Genomic DNA, 17,813 nt, shown 5'->3' on the forward strand with positions numbered 1-17,813 from the left:
CTCACTGTCGCCAGGTTGGAGTGCAGTGGCACGACCTCCGCCTCCCGGATTCAAGCAATTCTCCTGCCTCAGCCTCCTGAGTAGCTGGGATTACAGGCGTGATGCCGGCTAATTTTTGTATTTTTAGTAGAGACGGGGTTTCACCATGTTGGCCAGGATGATCTCGATTTCCTGACCTTGTGATCCGCCCGCCTCAGCCTCCCAAAGTGTCGGGATTACAGGCGTGAGCCACTGCGCCCAGCCTTCTTGTTCTTTTTACTTGCAAAATTTACTTAGAGATACTTAATTATTTCTCAATTCTCCATCATTGAATCCACTCCAGTGTTTTTCAAGCTGTTTTGATCACAACCATCATAAGAAATTATTTTACAATGGAACCTGGTGCGCGCATGCTCACACACACACACGCACCCTCCATAAATATGAATATAAAGTTTCACAAAGTAGTACTGACACCTTTTGATATTTTCTACTCAACCCTGTGATGAGTGTTTTAAAGTGCCGGTTGCACTGCTGAACTGACGTTAGTTTGAGGAGCTCTGGGCCAGTCCCGCGAGGTCCTGTTCTGTGCACTCTCCTGAAACTGACCAGCTCCCGTCTGGACTCTTCTCTCTGCTGCTCTCCTGAGCAGATCAGTTTTTTTGTTTGTTTGTTTTGTTTTCTGAGATGGAGTCTTGCTCTGTCACCCAGGCTGGAGTGCACTGGCGCGATCTCAGCTCACTGCAAGCTCCGTCTCCCAGGTTCAAGCAATTCTCCTGTCTCAGCCTCCGGAGTAGCTGGGACTACAGGCAACTGCCACCATGCCCGGCTAATTTCTTTTTCATATTTTTAGTAGAGACGGGATTTCACCTTGTTGGTCAGGCTGGTCTCGAACTCCTGACCTCAGGTGATCTACCCGCCTTGGTCTCCCAGAGTGCTGGGATTACAGGCGTGAGCCACCCTGATCAGCCTTTTTGATAGATCTCGTGTCTTCTTTCATTAATTTTCTGCTTTTTATGAGTCACTTGCAAATTACTTCTTTATTGACAAAAACAAAATCGTTAGTGACTCTCCAGCATTTTATGTTTTCTTACCATTCCTCCAGTAACAGAAAATACTAGTGAGAAGGAGAAAATTACAATGAAAGGAAGTGGCAGAGCAAATAAGAGATTCGATCTACACACGGTTTTGGTTCTGCGTGAGGCCGGTGATACCCAGATGAAAAGCTAGACGTCCAGCTCTGTACATCCCTGGAGATACCCAGACGATGGAGTGGAATGTTCATTGTGGCACTAAGTCAGAGCATCTTATCTAGGCTTTACGGACAGTCTGCACAGGATGTGTCTGTGGGGAGAGGGAGGTTTAGCAGCATCCTTGGCCTTGCCCACCAGATGCCAATAGCATTCCCCTCTCCTAGCTGTGACAATTGCAAACATATCCAGACATTGCCAAATGTCCTCTGGGGGGCAAAGCTGCCCCAGCTGGGAGCCACTGCTCTATAGGTTTGGACGCTGTGCCTGCAGTTCCATGCAGCATCACGGCCTATTGATCATGTGCCAGACGGAGCTTAAATTGGTCGATCGCATCCTCAAGCAGCCACTCCAGAGCATGATTATCTGACACCTGTAATTTACCATCCTGGTTACGTGGGGGGCAAACGTGGAATTATGCACATCAGCAGGCCCAGGGCCTGTTTTCCATGGACTTGGTGTTCCCGCTGAGCACGGCCTCTGTCTCCCCGAGTTATTAAAGGCATGGATGCCTCAGAACTGACTCTGCCTCCACTTAATCGGCTCACCAGAAAATTACAATAAAAATCATCTGCCACTTATGAAATTGCGGTTAAAATGGACTATTTCCTGCCACCTGGGGACAGGCTGCTGTTTCTCTTTCAGCATCGGTATCTGAGATGCTGTCTCTGGGAAAGAGCAATCATAGATATTGAGATGGTCCATTGGCCAAGCTGTGTCCCTGGATTGAAACCAAAGTCACAACAATGGGTCTGAAACGTACTGAGGAATCCGTTCCAAAGATGGTAAGAGCAATTTCAAACAGTACTGCGAGGGCCCTTTGGGGTCAGGACAGGCACTGATCAGCTGAGAGCACAGGCCCTGTGCAGCCACGGCTCCTCCAAGCCAGTACTGCTCACTCCACCCATGGAATCCCAGCCAGGAAGGCCAGTGTATCTGCGCCAGTGCCTGAAATGTCAGTATCACAAAACCAGCAGGAGGGGTGACCCGGCGGAGCTCAGCAAAGATGACATAAAACAGGCCACAAAGCTGGTGAGCCAAGGTACAGGAGGATTTGTCTGTTTCCTCCTGAGAACGGCTGCTCGGCTCACTCCACACAGCATTTCCATGCTTCATCTGTTAGCCCTGGAACGGGTCCCCTGGGAGCCACGGACCTTGGCAAGCTCCACTGTAGGGGACCCTCATGCTGACAGTCAGCTCACCCTTGTGGATAAATCCTGCCTCTTCCCTGCATCTGGAGTCATCCCCAAGAACCCGATCACACAGCACACAGGAGGGCTGTGAGCTGAGATGAAATCTGGGCATTGTCTTCGTTGTTATTAATTTAATTGTCATTCTGTCTGAGCAGTTTCATTTTCAAAGAGTAATTTGATCGCCCTTTTAGAATCTTGATCATCTAAGTGTCATGTTCCTAGAGGGAGGCATCCCTGGAAGAGGTGCTCACTGTGCTGTTCTTTTAATTAAATTCATCTGTTCCTGCAATAATGTGGATGAAACACCTGCCGTGCAAGCAAAATACGCACTTGCTCCTATTCTCGGGACCCAGAGTGGAGTGGAGTTGACCACAGCGTGTGCGTTAGATGCCACTCTTCAGGCAGGTTCACTCCTGAGTCTGCACTCAGGGGACTCCCGCTGTTTCCCATCGTCGTGCTCACACCCACTCGGTTAGCAAGTGTGCATCGGGAGACGGATTTCACAGGTGCTGAGCTGCTGGGTGGGTGAGCCGGGAGGGAGATGGTGGAGAGAACACAAAGGCCGGATTTCGTTCGGTTCTTACCTGGAAGATTTGAGGTTCCAAGAAGAGAACTTTCCTTCTCTGCAGTCAGGCAGAGCTCAAGGCCGGTCCTCAGCCTTGTGAGGTCAGCTTTCCAGCTCTGTCTGGCCACTTCTGCTCATGGAAGTCATGTCAGGACGCCGGTTTGTGTCCACGGACGAGGGGCTTCCCCTGCCCCCCAGCCTCATGAGTGGCAGCTGATGCTTTCCCGTCCCCTGGGTGAACCTTGCTTCCATTTCTCACGGTGCTGAACCAGGAGCAGGGGGAGGCTGTGATCCATGATCTCCCACAAATCCCAACAGACATGTTTTATAGTTTAAAGTGGTTATACGAGTTCTTCTTTTTGGATGTTATTTGTGTGTGATCAGTTTACGTGGTGTTTATTGGGTGTTTGTGTTTTTTATAATGTCGGTTTGTGGGATCTGGGAGAAGAAGGGTTTTTAAGAGGAAGATCCTTGGGGAGACAGAAACCTTGATGCGGGGAGCTGTGAGCTCTCCACTCAGGGCAGGGAGCACATTCAGGACGAGCTGGGCAGAGCCTCGGAGGCTTCTGGCTGCCCCTCTCTGGGTGTGAGGCCTGTGGGGTGACTCCATTCAGGGAGGATCTGGCCACTTGAGGCAGGAACAAGCCCAGTAAAGCCTGCACTGCAGCTGAAGGAATGATCTCTTGTTTGTTCTCTAAGAGGCCCCTGCAGGCGGGAGATGTCTTGAATAACCACCCGCAGGCAGAGAGTAAAGGGCTCAGTGAAGAAAGAAACTGGAGCTCAGTCCTTTGAGGGCAGAAACGCATTCCCCACACCCACCCTGAGCTAAGCACAGCCATGCCTGGCCTTTGTGGGAACCTGGCCAGGCCCAGCGCCTGCCCTTTGCTGAGCAGTGAGTAAGGGGAAGTTAGAGAGCCTCAGGGACATCCTTGGCCTGACTGGTCCAGCCACCTCACTAGCACGTGGGGCGGATGAAGCTCAGGGAAGCCAAGGGACTTCTCCCGGATCCCTGGGGAATAGGACCGGAGGTCCCAGCTCTTGACTCCCAAGTCAGTGCTCTCGCTACGGCCCAAGATTGCTCAGCATCTGCCAGGCCTGTGCGGGGCACTTTAGAATCATTAGCCCATTTAACCCTGACTGCCACAGACACATGAGGTTGGAATTGTACCCATTCTACAGATGAGGAACCGAGGCTCAGAGAGTTAGGTAGATAGGAGGGGTGAGACCCAAACCCAGCACTGTGATTCCAAGGAGCCCTTACCTTCTATTTGCTTATCAGATAAATATTCTACTCTGAGATAATTAGTATTTTCTTAGATTCAAACAGACAAACAAACAAACAGAAATGAAAGAAATGTTAATTGTTGGGGACATGATTCTCTAATCAGACTTTCCAGGAAATTCCCAGAACTTTGCGGGTTAACAGTGATGCTACTTGTTACCATTGGCTTCTGCCCCTCCTACCCAGCCCTGACCTAAGCACTTTTTTGGCATTTAGTTGTTTAAACATCATCACAAACTTCTAAGATATGATTTGATGCAACATCATTGCCCCTATGTTAAGGGTGTGGAAACTAAGCTGGGAGAACAGAAATTGCTTGCTCTAAAACCCTGAACCCATGATTCCGTTTCCTTGGAAATATGCCTGAGATGGGGATTTGGAAACCTGTGGGAGGTTGTGTTATTGTGGGTCATTGTTGTCATTCTCCATCTTCCTTCCCTGAATCCATGCCCTGTGTCATGTGACTTTGTAGTTTGTGCCTCTAGAGGTGGAGTCTGTTTCCTTGTCCTGTTAATGTTGGGTTTGCTTGTGTGACTTGCTTTAGCCAATGGGACATTAGCAGGTGTGATGTGGGCAGAGAGGCAGCATGTGCTAGCACAGCTGGTCTTGCCTGCTTGTTCTCCTGCCTTCCATTTTGAGAGAAATAGGCCTCTGGTTGTCACTGGTCCAAGGAAGATGAGAGACCCTCATTATAGCAGACCTGAACCCAGCTTTCAGCTTGCAGCCAAGAAAAGCCAGTCCTGGCTCAGATGTGATGAACCCCATCAGACCTGTGGACATGAGAATGAGAAATAAATACTAGTGTTTGTAACTGAGTTTTGGGGGTGGTTTGTTACACAGCATGATTGTGAGAGTAGCTGACTGATAAAAAACTAGAGACCCAACATGCTGCAGCGCTCGCTAGCACCCGAATGCACCTGCCCTCAGGGCCATCTTCTCCTGACACACCATGCTTTCCAATGCCCTCAGGGCATCTTCATGTCAGATCATGGGTCCTTGCCCAGCATGTCATGTTGGCCCCTGTTCCCAAGCGGCAGACCCAAGTTCTTCTGGTCTAGTTCAATGGAGCGGCACCTCTGTGCATCGGAGGAGCTCTTGCTTGTTTGTTTTGTTTTTCTCTAATCAGACATGCAAGGGTCCATTGAGCTCTTCTAATCAGAGAAAGCCTGTTTGGCTACCATTATGTCAGTTTCTTTTTGACTTTTGCAAACTGTCACTAAACATTCGTCAAACCTAGAGCTGGTCTTTCCCTGGTGACAATAAAATAGCAGGAGTGTTTGTGTCCTCTTTGGATCACGGTGATATTTCTGGCCACCCTGACATCTTCCCTGGAGAGAATGCAACTGTGTCCCCTCCTGACAACTGTTGGGAAGTTTCTTACTAAATAACCATCAGCATCATTATCATTGTATGTCTTTTGGACAGGAAGAAGGGAGGGCAAAGTTCTGTCTCAGACTCTTAGGAGTCAAGAGGGAAGGGGATGGGAGTTGCTGACCTCTGACAGCTTCCCCAGGGAGCTCTGGCTGGGCTGCTCAGCTGTGTTCTCTCACAGCATATGGTTCACAGCTCCCTAGGACTTCAGTATTATTCTTACCACAGGACAGAAGATGACAGCAAAGCTCAGAGAGACTGTGTAACTAGCTTTGTGATTTAGTTTCAGCCTTAGAGTTAGGCTTTCCCTCTTCCTGATTATAAACTGAAATTATAATAACAGTGAGTCAAGGCTTTCTAAACGAAGCATATTCAAGCAATATTATGATAACCAAAAGCAAAACAAGAAAAATATTAAAAATTTTATTGCCCAGAAATAGAAGATTGTTGAAGGCAGTTATCGTATATCTATATGAAATACATTGTAACTAATGAAATTTATGCTTTTGAAGACTGCTTGATGGCCTAAAGAAATGTACATGGTATAATGTGAATAAAACTCAAAGCAGAATCTGATGAGTAAATTAACAAAACTTCCAAACTAACTAAATTAAACATTTAGAAGAAATCCTAATTTTATAAACCAAATAGATTTTATATGTGCATTAAAAACGAGTTAGATTTTATTTTCTCTCTATTTTCTAGGAATATTTTATAAATGTTTCAATTACTTTTTTAAATCAGAAGATAAATGAACATCCTTAAGAGTAAAAACATAATAAAAGCATAGATCAGCCTTGAGGTGTGACGTGTAACTGTCTTATCATATGGGACATTTTTTCATTTCACAAACTCTCCCTTCTTCTTTGGGATGCCCCAGGGCAGGGACCCTGTCTCCTCTCCGTCTTGGTGGCGCCGGGAACATATCGGAGCCCAATAAATAATTGATAACAACAATTGAGAACTCCTTGAAAGGAGTCCGTTCACTTCAGGTGGCCCGCTAACTCCTCAAGGCTTTCTCTTAAGTGCATTTCATTTGTTTTGATTTTTTTTCAACTTAAATGGATGAAAATTAAAGCCAGGGAGCTGTTGGCACGTGGAGAGCCGGAAAAGAGAAAAATAAATGAGTGCAGTCCCTGCAGGACCAAAGGGTGGGGCCTGGACCTGGGCACCTGCCGTATCTGAAAGTCCATTTTTTGCCCAGTTGTTCTGTAAGGCACTATGATCTAAAAGTCAGAAAAGAAAATGGATGATGTATGGAACAACATTCAATATTGTTACTACAACATAAGAAAGGTGGATTTAGAGATTAGAGAGAATGGTCCCTGCATTGGAGTCACTTGTTTATAGGTGTGTACTGAGCACCCACCCCTGCCAGGCACTGTTCTGGGTGCCAGGACAGGGCAGGGAACAAAACAACGCCCCCTGCCCACCCCTCACTGCGAGGTTACCTTCGAGTCTGGAGGACAAGCAGTAGCAGTTGAACTGGCAACTGCATGATGTGCGGGAGGTGGGGATTGTTCTAAAGGACAATAGAGGTGAAGGGCAAGGCCGTGTCAGGGATCAGGAGGCCTCTCTGAGGAGGCGAGCGAGCCCTGGGAAGAGCACCCCAAGCAGAGGCACAGCAGGTGCACAGGTCCCGTGGCAGGAGAGACCTTGGTGATCCTGGCTGAGGAATGGCAGGGAGGCGGGTGTGGCTAGAGCCGCGTGGCCGAGGGGGAGGTGGGAGGAGATAAGGTCACAGGAGAGGGTGTGGAGTGAAGCAGTGAGGGGCCCGTGGCCTGTGGTCACTGTATCCAGGTGGGCAGGCTCCGGTGGAGAGCCAGGGCTCTCGGGGTGGTCCCAGGGGCAGCAGCATCAGCACCCTGGGACCCTGCTGGGAAAGCCAGCTCTCCGGCCCTGCTGAGACCTCCCGAATCAGAACCTCAGGGTGGGCCTGGCCATCAGAGTTTTAACAAGGCCTCCAGAGGATTCTGACACTCACTAGAGTCTGAGAGACACAGCAGAGCTCCAACCTGGGCTCTAGTTTTCACCCATGAGACAGGAGGATTCTGGGTGGAAGGGCAGGAGGGGCTGGGGTCCCCCCGAGAAGGAGCGCCCCAGGAGGACGCCACACAGGGTGGACATTCACTCCTCCTGGGAATGTTCTCTAAGGGTTCCTTGGACAGGGGAGTGGCTGTCTGGGCTGCCGGGCATTGAAGACGCTGGGGGGCGAGTGCCCCAGGAACAGGCCTACACCCGTGACTGAAGGGCGGGGAATAAAAACCCCAGCTTCCCCTGTGACTGGGTGACTCTGAGGGGCGTCCTGTACACAGATCCCAGGCTGCTCAGCAGGATCGAGTTAGGAAGGGGGTTCCAGGACAGGAACCAGCATGACTAGAGGTGGAAGAACTTTGGCATATGCAAGGCACTGTGTGTAATTCCATGGGGCTGCAGTGTAAGCTTGCAGAGAGGAGGGAGAGTGGTGTGAGATGGAAAGTGACTGATGAAATGTATGTCTCCCCAGGAACATCAGCCACAGATAAGCCCCCAGTGAAGTGACTTAGGAAGCCTCTCCCCCTTGAAGTTCTTTCCCCAGAGAGTCTTCAGAGACTGGAAATGCTTGCCAGGAAGGAAGAGCCACTTTCTGTCCTCCATCATCAGGAGCACAGAAGAGTGAAGCTGGGCCCACATAGAGAAGCATCTCATGCTGTCTGCAGCAGCTGTAGCGCTCTCCTGGGGCAGGAAGACGCTCTAAGGTCAACATGACTTTGAAAAGGGGCTGGGAGACAAGCCCCCAGTGCTGGCCCTGGACTCACTACCCCAGGGCTCCTAAAGGGCTAAACATGACTAGATTGTAATGAGCCTTTCCCAACATGCAAAGAAGCATCCAGGGATAATGTCTAAATGCAGATGTGCTATTTCTCTCCTCTTCCTTTTTCAGTTCCCACCTGTTGGGGTCCATGTGTTTCCTAAACAAAGGAATGACCACACAAGACAACACACGACAAGACAAACATGGCGGCCGCCATGTTTGTAGAGGACTATGTGCTCACAAATGAGATGTTCCCCATAAGTCCTGCTCTTGCAAACGAAGCAGGGCGTTCCTTCCCTGCAAACAGGGAGGACAAAGGAGCCAGCTGCAAACAGCAGACCCTGGGGGCTGGTTTATGTATAAACATCTGGAAAATCCAGAAAGTCAGGGAAAGGTCAGAAAAACAACAATGTGTCTTGTGACTTGGCAACATTCCATAAAATAAAGCAGAGCATGCCCGTTCGGGGAGGCCGCCATGTTTGTCTCGTCCTGTGTTGTCTTGGGTGTTCATTCCTTTGTTTAGGAAACATACGGACCCCAACACCCATCACCCTCAGTGTCCTCACAGCAGCTTCCCCTTGACCTATGACAAACCTGGAGCAAGGTGCTTTGGGTGGGAGGCAGAGTGACGTGGGAGACCCTGAGTTCTGCATATCTCTGCCCGTATTTCCCTCCTTCCTTCCTAGTTCAAGGAGGCAAACAGGTGTGGCAACTCCTCCTGGCAGGGACTTTCACAGGACACAGGCAGGAGCTACTTGAGAAAGATTTAGCTCATTGGAGAGAGGGATGGGGCAGAGAGGGAAGGAGATGGAGGAGAAGATTGTTGAAGAATGGAAAGGTGCAATGTTCCCCAGGTCCTTGGCAGAGGGTGGCTGTGAGGTCCCACACCTGTAAGTGGGAGTCACTGGATTCTACCAGTGGCTGACCTGCTGACCAGAGATGGGAGCCCAGTTTCCTCTTCTGTAAAATCAGGTGTAGCCCAGTGGCTTTCAACCCTGGCTGTATGTTAGGGACACCTGGGAAGTTTTAAAGATTCCTGATGCCCACATTGGACCCCAGATCTATCAGATCAGAACATCTGGGTTTAGAATCTTTAGTGTCCCTCAGGTGACTCAAATATGCAGCCAAGATGGAGAGCACAGACCTGAGCTAAGTCCTGTTGATGAGAATTTGGAGACCATGAAACACTTAGAGCAGGCAGGATCCTAAGAAATCACCTGCTGCAACTCCCACCTTTCGCAGGGTAAGAAACTGGTGTTCAGAGAGGCCAGATCATTCACTCAAGGACACACAGCATGTGAGGGGCAGAGCCATTTCCAATATTCCCGCCACCTCTTGACCTCCCTAGAAGACCGGCTGGAAGCTCTCAACTTCACAGGAGAGCTGGGTCTGGGAGGCCGACAAGGGATCCCTGATTTGCAGGAAGGAAGCCCAGGCCTCCCGGCGGCTCAGTGAGTCACCCTGCAGCAGTGGCCCTGAGGCCCCTCCTTGAAGAAAAATTCCAGGAGGCTTGAAATGTTCTCCAAGATATAGAAAAGGAAGACGTGCCTGGAAACTGGAGAAGACTGCACAACGGATATAAATATTTGGGTTTTGTGGCTTCTTTCCCCCCCAGAAAATAAACATGGCAGAATTGCTTCTCACTGAAAGGGCATCTGGGTTTCATAAACAGACCATAAAGAGGCAACCAAAGACCCAGACATCCCCACATCAGCATCTGTCCCTGCCGTCTGCTCTACCTCCATCCTCCTCGGTCTCTCTCTCACCCAGGCTCACAACACAGGGAAGCGCTCTTGCCTTTTGGAAAAAGGACCATCTTCTCCCCACATACTTGTCTCTCAGCTCCTCTCACAGGTGGAGGGTGAATCTGATTGGTGGGAAGATAAGACTCTGGGCTCCATCCAGTGGGTGGGACTAATATGCAAATGGTCAAAAGAGGATGCTTTTGGCAGCAACTAACAGAATATGCAACTAAAAGTGGCTTATTTTATTGCTACCTAAAATGGGGTCCATGAACCAGCAATATCAGTTCATTAGAAATGCAGAATCTCGGGTAATACTCAACGCTTACTGAATCAGAATCTGCTTTTCTTTTTTAAACAAGATTACCCAGGTGATTCTTATGCCCATTAAAATTTTTAATTTCTTAGAGTCAAGTTTATTTTGTTTAAGCTTTCTACCTGGCTAAAAATCTAATTATATATTAATTCCAAAGCCTCCCCAACCCCCACCCCTGCTACATTTTCCTGTTTGAAAAAAATCACAGTACCAAAAGGAACTGATTTCTAATGTGTAATATATTTTATTTAATTGCTTTTGTGCAGTTCAGGAAATGGGTTTCCCACATTAATTCATGGATCCACAAAAAATTTAGTGCAATTTGGTTAATTTTAGATTCACACATGATGGTAAGAAATACGGAAAATCTCACCTGCACTTCATTCATTTCCTCCTAATAATACCATCTTCCTAATTATAGTAAAGTTTCACAAGCAGAATATTGACTCTGATACAATCCATCTATCTGACCCAGGTTTCACCAGTTTTATATGCACTAATTAGTGTGTATTTAGTTCTTTGAAAGTTTATTATATGTTTAGATTCGTGTGACCACCACCATTAAGATTCAAAACAGTTCTGGCCGGGCATGGTGGCTCACGCCTGTAATCCCAGTGCTTTGGGAGGCCGAGGCGGGTGGATCATGAGGTCAGGAGATTGAGACAATCCTGGTTAACACAGTGAAACCCCGTCTCTACTAAAAATACAAAAAATTAGCCAGACATGGTGGTGGGTGCCTGCAATCCCAGCTACTTGGGAGGCTGAGGCAGGAGAATTGCTTGAACTTGGGAGGTGGAGGTTACAGTGAGCCGCGATTGCGCCACTGAACTCCAGCCTGGGCTATAGAAGAAGATTCGGCCTCAAAAAATAATAATAATAATAAAATAAATAAATAAATAAAATAAAGATATCTAAGTGAGATCATATGGTGCATAACCTTTTGCGATTGGCTTTTTTCACTGAGCTTAATTCCCTGGCGAGCCATCATGCCATCACAGATATTAATAGTTTGCTCCTTTTCATTGCAGAATAGTATTTCATAGTAGAGATGCACCGGTTTATTTAACTCATTCATTAAAGTACATTTGGGTTGTTTTCCAATTTTTCGCTATTATCAGCAAAGTTGCTATGATTATTCGTATATAAATTTTTGTCTGAATACAAATTTTCATTTCTCTGGGACAAATGCCCAAGAGGGCAAATGCTGGGTTATATGGTAAGCACATGTCTAATTTCTGGAAGGAACTGCTGAACTGTTTTCCAGAGCATCTGTGTATCAGCAGTGTTTTGTATGAGCAATACAAGTTTTCTATACCCTTGCCATCATTTACTGTTATCACTGTTTTTTATTTTAGCCACTTTCATGTGGGTATTTAGTGATTTTAATTTGCATTTTCCTTATAGATAATGATGTTGAACATGTTTTTGTGTACTTACTTGCCATTCATATATCACCACTGGTGAAATAGCTGTTCATGTCTTTTGTCCATTTCCTAAATGGATTTTTTTCTTTTACTGTTGAGTTTTAATACTTCCTTATATTATTCTAGGTGTTAAATCCTTTGTGGGATAAGTAGTTTGAAAATATTTTCTCCCAGTATGTAGCTTGTCTTTTCATCCTCTTCATAAGGCCTTTTGCAGTGCAAAAGTTTTAAATTTTATTGAGGCCCAATTGATCAATTTTTCCTTTTGTGCATTGTGTTTTCTGTGTCAAGTCTAAGAACTATTTTTCTAGCCCTGGGTCCTGAAGATTTTCTCCTAAGCATTATTTTTTTTAAAGTTTTATAGTTTTACATGTTACATTGTGAGTTCAAAATCCATTTTTGAGTTCATTTTTGTATAATGTATGACAGTTAGGGTGTGATTGATTTTCTTTGTCTATGGACAAATTTTTTTCTGATACTATTTGCTGAAAAGGCAATTGAACATTAAAGTTCTAGAAGCACTGGCTTAAATTACAAAGGCCTTTTGTTTTTTAAACTCACTTAACAAGAAGTCCAGAAAAGGCAACTCCAACTTGGCTTACTCTCCAGTTCTAAGAGGTCTCTGTCTGCATCTTTGGGATTCTCTGGCCTTCGCCTTGGGGTTTCCGGTGGCTGCCATTGCTCCAGCATCACCAGCCTGTGTCCAAAACAGAGAAAAGGAAGGAGAGCTGGGAGATTTTTTTCCTGTGTGGCTTGGGAAATCTTCCCAGAAGCCTCTAGTAAATGTCCCTTAGGTCTCGTTAGCTATTAATAGAACTGGATGACAGGCTTATTGTCAAACCAATCACAAGCAAAGAGGAGAGGATTACTGTGCTTGGCCTTGAACCACTGACCAATCATGTTGCTCTGCTTAGGGCTGAAGCAGGGCCACCTTCCTTCAGCACATTGTTTTCTTTTTTCTTTTCTTTTTTTTTTTTTGAGATGGAGTCTCGCTCTGTCACCCAGGCTGGAGTGCAGTGATGTGATCTCAGCTCACTGCAAGCTCTGCCTTCCGGGTTCATGCCATTCTCCTGCCTCAGCCTCCCAAGTAGCTAGGACTATAGGTGCCTGCCACCATGCCCAGCTAATTTTTGTATTTTTAGTAGAGACGGGGTTTCACCATGTTGGCCAGGCTGGTCTCCATCTCTTGACCTCGTGTTCCGCCCACCTTGGCCTCCCAAAGTGGTGAGATGACAGGCCTGAGTCACTGCACCCAGCCGTGTTAGCCAGGATGGTCTCGATCTCCTGAGCTCGTGATCCGCCCGCCTCGGCCCCTCAAAGTGCTGGGATTAAGAGGCGTGAGCCACCACACCTGGCCCAGCACATTATTTTCTACTGGAGGGGTGAACAGAAGTGTGGCTCTGTTACCAAGGAAAAAAGGAGAGTGGCTACTAGTGTCTGCCGTGAACCTGGCTGTCCCTGTGTCCTCTCTCCTCTGTGTGTGCGTGTGTGTGTCTTGCAGACATCAGTGCACAACACACCACACTCCTATAATTCAGTGGACTGTTTATCTGCTCGGCAGACTCCACCGTCCCCACAGTCAGGGTTCAGGCACTAGAAGATATGTGGCAGGAAGGCAGAGGAAGACCCAAGCCACAGACCCCCATCCAACTTTGAGTGCAAGCAACGGAAACCAACTCTGGATTCCTTGATTTAATTTTTTGAAGACATTTATGGGAAGAAATGGGGTAAGTACATAGGAAAATTACACATGAGGAGCCAGATTCAGGGAGCTTGGGGGCATGAGGGCAGCTCCTGGGTCCTCTGTGTGGCCATGATGGTGAATTTACTCATGTGTCACTGTTCACGATTCAGGTCCCCACAGGAGGACAGGATGGTCCTGTCTTGGCCACATGTTACCCCCTGGACTCGGGGAGGGTGTTGTTGTTTGACTGAAAGTCCCTCCTCACCCCATGGACAGGGATGGGGAGCTTCTCAGCGGAAGCCCAAAGATTTGCTTAGGATGGGAGAGCAAACCCCGCACGCCCTCCACATATCACCTGCACAAACGCCCCTCCAGCCAAGCCAGCCTGCTCACTGCCCCTCAAACATCCTTCCCTCCCAGCCTTGCTTGTGCTGGGACCCCTCCTGGAAGGCTTCCCTCTCCTGCCTGCTCTTCTGACTTTCACGGTCCTTCAAGACTCTAGTTAAGCCACCCTCCTCCTCCAACAAGCACCAGCCATTGCTGCTGCGCTGCTGTGTCGAGGTTTCTGAACCTCAGCATTATTGACCTTTTGGGCTGGGCAATCTCTCCTGTGGGACTCTCCTGTATATTGTAGGATGCCTAGCAGCATCTCTGGCCTCTACTCAGTAAATGCCAGTTACGCCCTTACCTAGTCGTGACAACCAAAACTGTGTCCAGACATTAGCAAGTGTACCTGGAGGGAAAAATTGCCTCTGGTTGAGAGCCACTCCTTTTCTGAACCTGAGTCACTAAGATTTACTGCCATAGCAACTTAATTACGTCGTGATGTTTACTTAACTTCTCACTGCTGCTTATTGCTTTGGCAGACTGTAACCAGCCAGAGAACAGCCAGGTTAACCCCTACCGTGGCCCCATACTAAGTTGTCTCCCGCACTGTGTAGGGATGGCTCAGTGCACAAGGAGCATGGCGGGGTACACATTTGGGCTTGATGGCGTGGAAGTCTCTGCTAGATTGGCAGGCACACAGCTTGGTACCACGTCTGGATGCAACGTCATGTTCCTGTGACAGGATGGTGCTTGTACTGAAGACAGTCTTGCTGGCTGTAGTGAAGGACAGAGTTCTCAGTGGATCCAGTGGGAACCAAAACCTGCTGTGACCCTCCAATAGTGACAGCCATCTGCTCGACCTCTGGGCCCAGGCACGCCTCACAGGAGCTCTCTACAGGCACTGTCTCTCCACAATGAATTAGGTATCAGTGTCTGGTTTTTAGAGATTCGGAAACTGAGGCCAGAGCGTCCTAATGTTCTAAGCACATTCACGGTGAGTAGGAGCAGAGCTGGCTTCTGCCTGAGAGGTCTGAGTCTAGGGTCAGTGCTCATTGCCACGATTCTTATAGGCGACCCAAGCCCACTGTCTCCTTGAGCACCCCTGTGCCCCATGCAGCATGTAACTTGTAGGAAATGAAGGTGTTTGCCAGTCTTTGCCTGTGTCCAATGTGAACTTGTCTCCTATTTAGCACAAAGCCTTTATTAAATTAGAGTTACTGATTTAGCAGATACATTACTCTGTCATCTCGACAGCAATAAGATCTGCATTTTGCTCACTTCTGGATCACACAGTCCAGCAGAATTCTTGATGCATGGCAGGAACTCATCATTATTTGCTTCATTTAATTGAACTGTATTATGTTTCTGTGGACACTTCATCACACCTAACAGTGTTTTGCACAAAGTAATTGTTAAAAAAATACTTTTCAAAAGGCTAAATGTTTGATCAATCAATAGGTTTTTAATTGAGTATCCTTATAAGTGAGTATCATAAAGCGACCATAAAAGTGTTTTTATTACCGTGTGTTGATTACCCAGATTAAATGTTTCTTTAAGCCTCAGAGTGCGTGATGATTCAGTTCTTCTGATTTTAAGCTCAGATCTATTCAGTGATGAGATATGCAGGTCTGGAAGCCTCTGAAAGTCATAATGTGGATGCTGGGAACCCATGATGCTGGTGGCCAATTTTGAAAATTGTTATGGAAATTTATATTCATTAGAAATGATGGCAAGTTCTGGAATGGGATTCTGCAGAGTCAATTTAAAATTTGTTTCAAGGAGATAACTGAGGAAGTAGCAAGCAGAGACACTAACTTGAACGTGACACCCCGGAGAGACAAAACTCAGCTTGATGAATGGAGCCAAGCCAGAAAAGGGCTGTGGGCCTGTCCCAGAGGGGCCAGGCCCTCTGGCCTATTTTCTGAGAATTGGCAATGTTATCTGTTAACTAGAAATCTGTTATGGGACAAGCAGAAGATTGCCTGCAGCCCTCGGAGAATAAGACAGTTGTCCTCTTGGCTTCTATATAATATGCCTCTAAGCAAAGTTTCAGGATTTATCAGTGGTGAGATCCTTGAATATTTAACCAAGCCCCCCTGAGGGCTATGACATGGTAGTGATGGGAAATAGAGCTGGGAGCAGGGGAAGAAAAGCTGAGATGTAGCTTTTACCCTAAGCACATTCTCCTAAAGTGATACCTTTGCAATAATCTGTTTCAATAATATGCTGACATGGGCAGTGTTAAGACAATAATCAGAAGAATTTAGAGGAAGCATTCTGAAATATGAAAGTGCAGCTTATGTGGCCAGAATGTGAGACTCCCAGTTGAAGAGTCCAGGGTGAAGAGTCTACGTGGACGTGTGTTCTCTCACCCGTCCCACCCGGCAAATGGCACAGACTCCATCCAGACCCTCCCCTAGTCCATCGCCCAGGTGTGAGACCAGCCTCTGATTCTGCGACTTACAAGATGGGAGTGTGGGAGTGCAGGAACTATCCTCCTCTCTGGAGGAGGAGGAAGCCTCAGGGCTGCAAAAACTGCAGGCATATTCTCCTCTGGTGCTCTGCCATGGGATTCATGCTACAGCCTGCATGACTTTCAGAGCCAGAGCTTGGAACAGCTTATCCTATGCTGAGGGTTTCTTTTGCCAAGGGTTGTGTCTCCTGCTGGGAGTGCAAATATATCTACATCACCTTCCAGACAGGGAGGGAGAGGACTAAAAGAATGGCACCAGTAAATCACTTTACGCAGGCAACAAAACCACAAAAATAAACCCTTGAAAATGGACTGAATGACACGCCCACATCACTGATAAATGCCGTTTTCAGCAGTCTCATCTCTTTGCCAGAGAGGTCAGTCAACTTGGACTCTTGTTATCATCACATTCAACACCAGGTATCTGCTACACCCTACAGCCATTCCCAAGTTCATGTGCCGCTGGCCCAGTAAGGGGGAGCTGAGTTGGTTTGAAAAGCCCTAATTACAAGGCTTAGTGTTTTTCTTTGTAAAGGGGATTTTTGAGTTTAGAAACAAAGTGACTGTAGGTACAAACAGATGCAAAGCTTCAAAAAGTAGTTTATTTTTCATTCTGTGCCTCTATTCACCCAAAGAATGACCCTCCACCTCACTCCACCCCTGGCCAAAAACTGTGGCAGGGGAGGTTGGAGAAGTAGCACAATATTTTCTTTATGCGTGGAGAGTAAAGACCTCCCTAGGTAGCATGTCAATTCCAAATGTTACAGTCTTTCCAACTGATCTCACCCGGAGTTCTTTGTCTCAGGACCAAGAGAATTAAGGAGCATGGACACAAAGGGTGAGGTTGGAGCAAAAGTTCAATAAGTAAGAGACGAAAGCTCTTTGCCACAGAGACGGGGTATGAAAGAGGGTTGCCATTTTTACAGTTGAATGCAAGGGCTTTTATAAGAAACTGATGAGGACTGGGCATCTCATTTTTATAAGACTCGAATTTCTGGTAGCTCCACCCCATCCTCCTAATGCACCTGTGGTGCGTTAGCTTGAGTTACTCCATATTGTTTGTTCTTCTTACTGCGCATGTGTTAGCGGATGGAATTTTCCATTGTGGGCACGTCTGGGCAAGTCACCTGTGTAGTCTTTCTTATCTGTGCAGGTGTGAGCATGTCTCAGGCAAGTTCCCATGTGCAAGTTCCCTTATCTGTGCCTGTAGCTTATCAGGCTGTTCTTTTGTTTGAAAGAATTCAACTGAGGACCCACTCTAACTACCTGCCTGACTGGTTTCTTCTTTTCTCCTTTCTCACTAATTGCCCTAGGAAACTCATCATAGGAGACCCTCATGGAATATTGAGGTGCAAGGGGCCCTTGGAGTTGCCCTGTTGTTGGGGTGGGTACCTCAGTGAGTGAGGTCCTGCA

The 17,813-nt window shown here is 47.3% G+C and overlaps 2 long non-coding RNA genes across 2 annotated transcripts; one reads left to right on the forward strand and one right to left on the reverse strand.

Annotated features, from left to right (window-relative positions):
• Positions 1-4,351: 4,351 nt before the first annotated feature.
• Positions 4,352-14,390, reverse strand: LOC111528290. The gene is made up of 3 exons (XR_002726928.1): positions 14,289-14,390; positions 12,478-12,613; positions 4,352-5,039 (listed from the first exon to the last, which is right to left on the reverse strand). It is a non-coding gene; the product is annotated as an uncharacterized LOC111528290 (long non-coding RNA).
• On the forward strand, positions 7,465-8,551 carry LOC111528291. The gene is made up of 2 exons (XR_002726929.1): positions 7,465-7,759; positions 8,219-8,551. It is a non-coding gene; the product is annotated as an uncharacterized LOC111528291 (long non-coding RNA).
• Positions 14,391-17,813: the final 3,423 nt, after the last annotated feature.

Source organism: Piliocolobus tephrosceles, chromosome 20 (genome assembly GCF_002776525.5).
Source record: "Piliocolobus tephrosceles isolate RC106 chromosome 20, ASM277652v3, whole genome shotgun sequence".
In the NCBI taxonomy this organism is placed as follows: Eukaryota; Metazoa; Chordata; class Mammalia; order Primates; family Cercopithecidae; genus Piliocolobus; species Piliocolobus tephrosceles.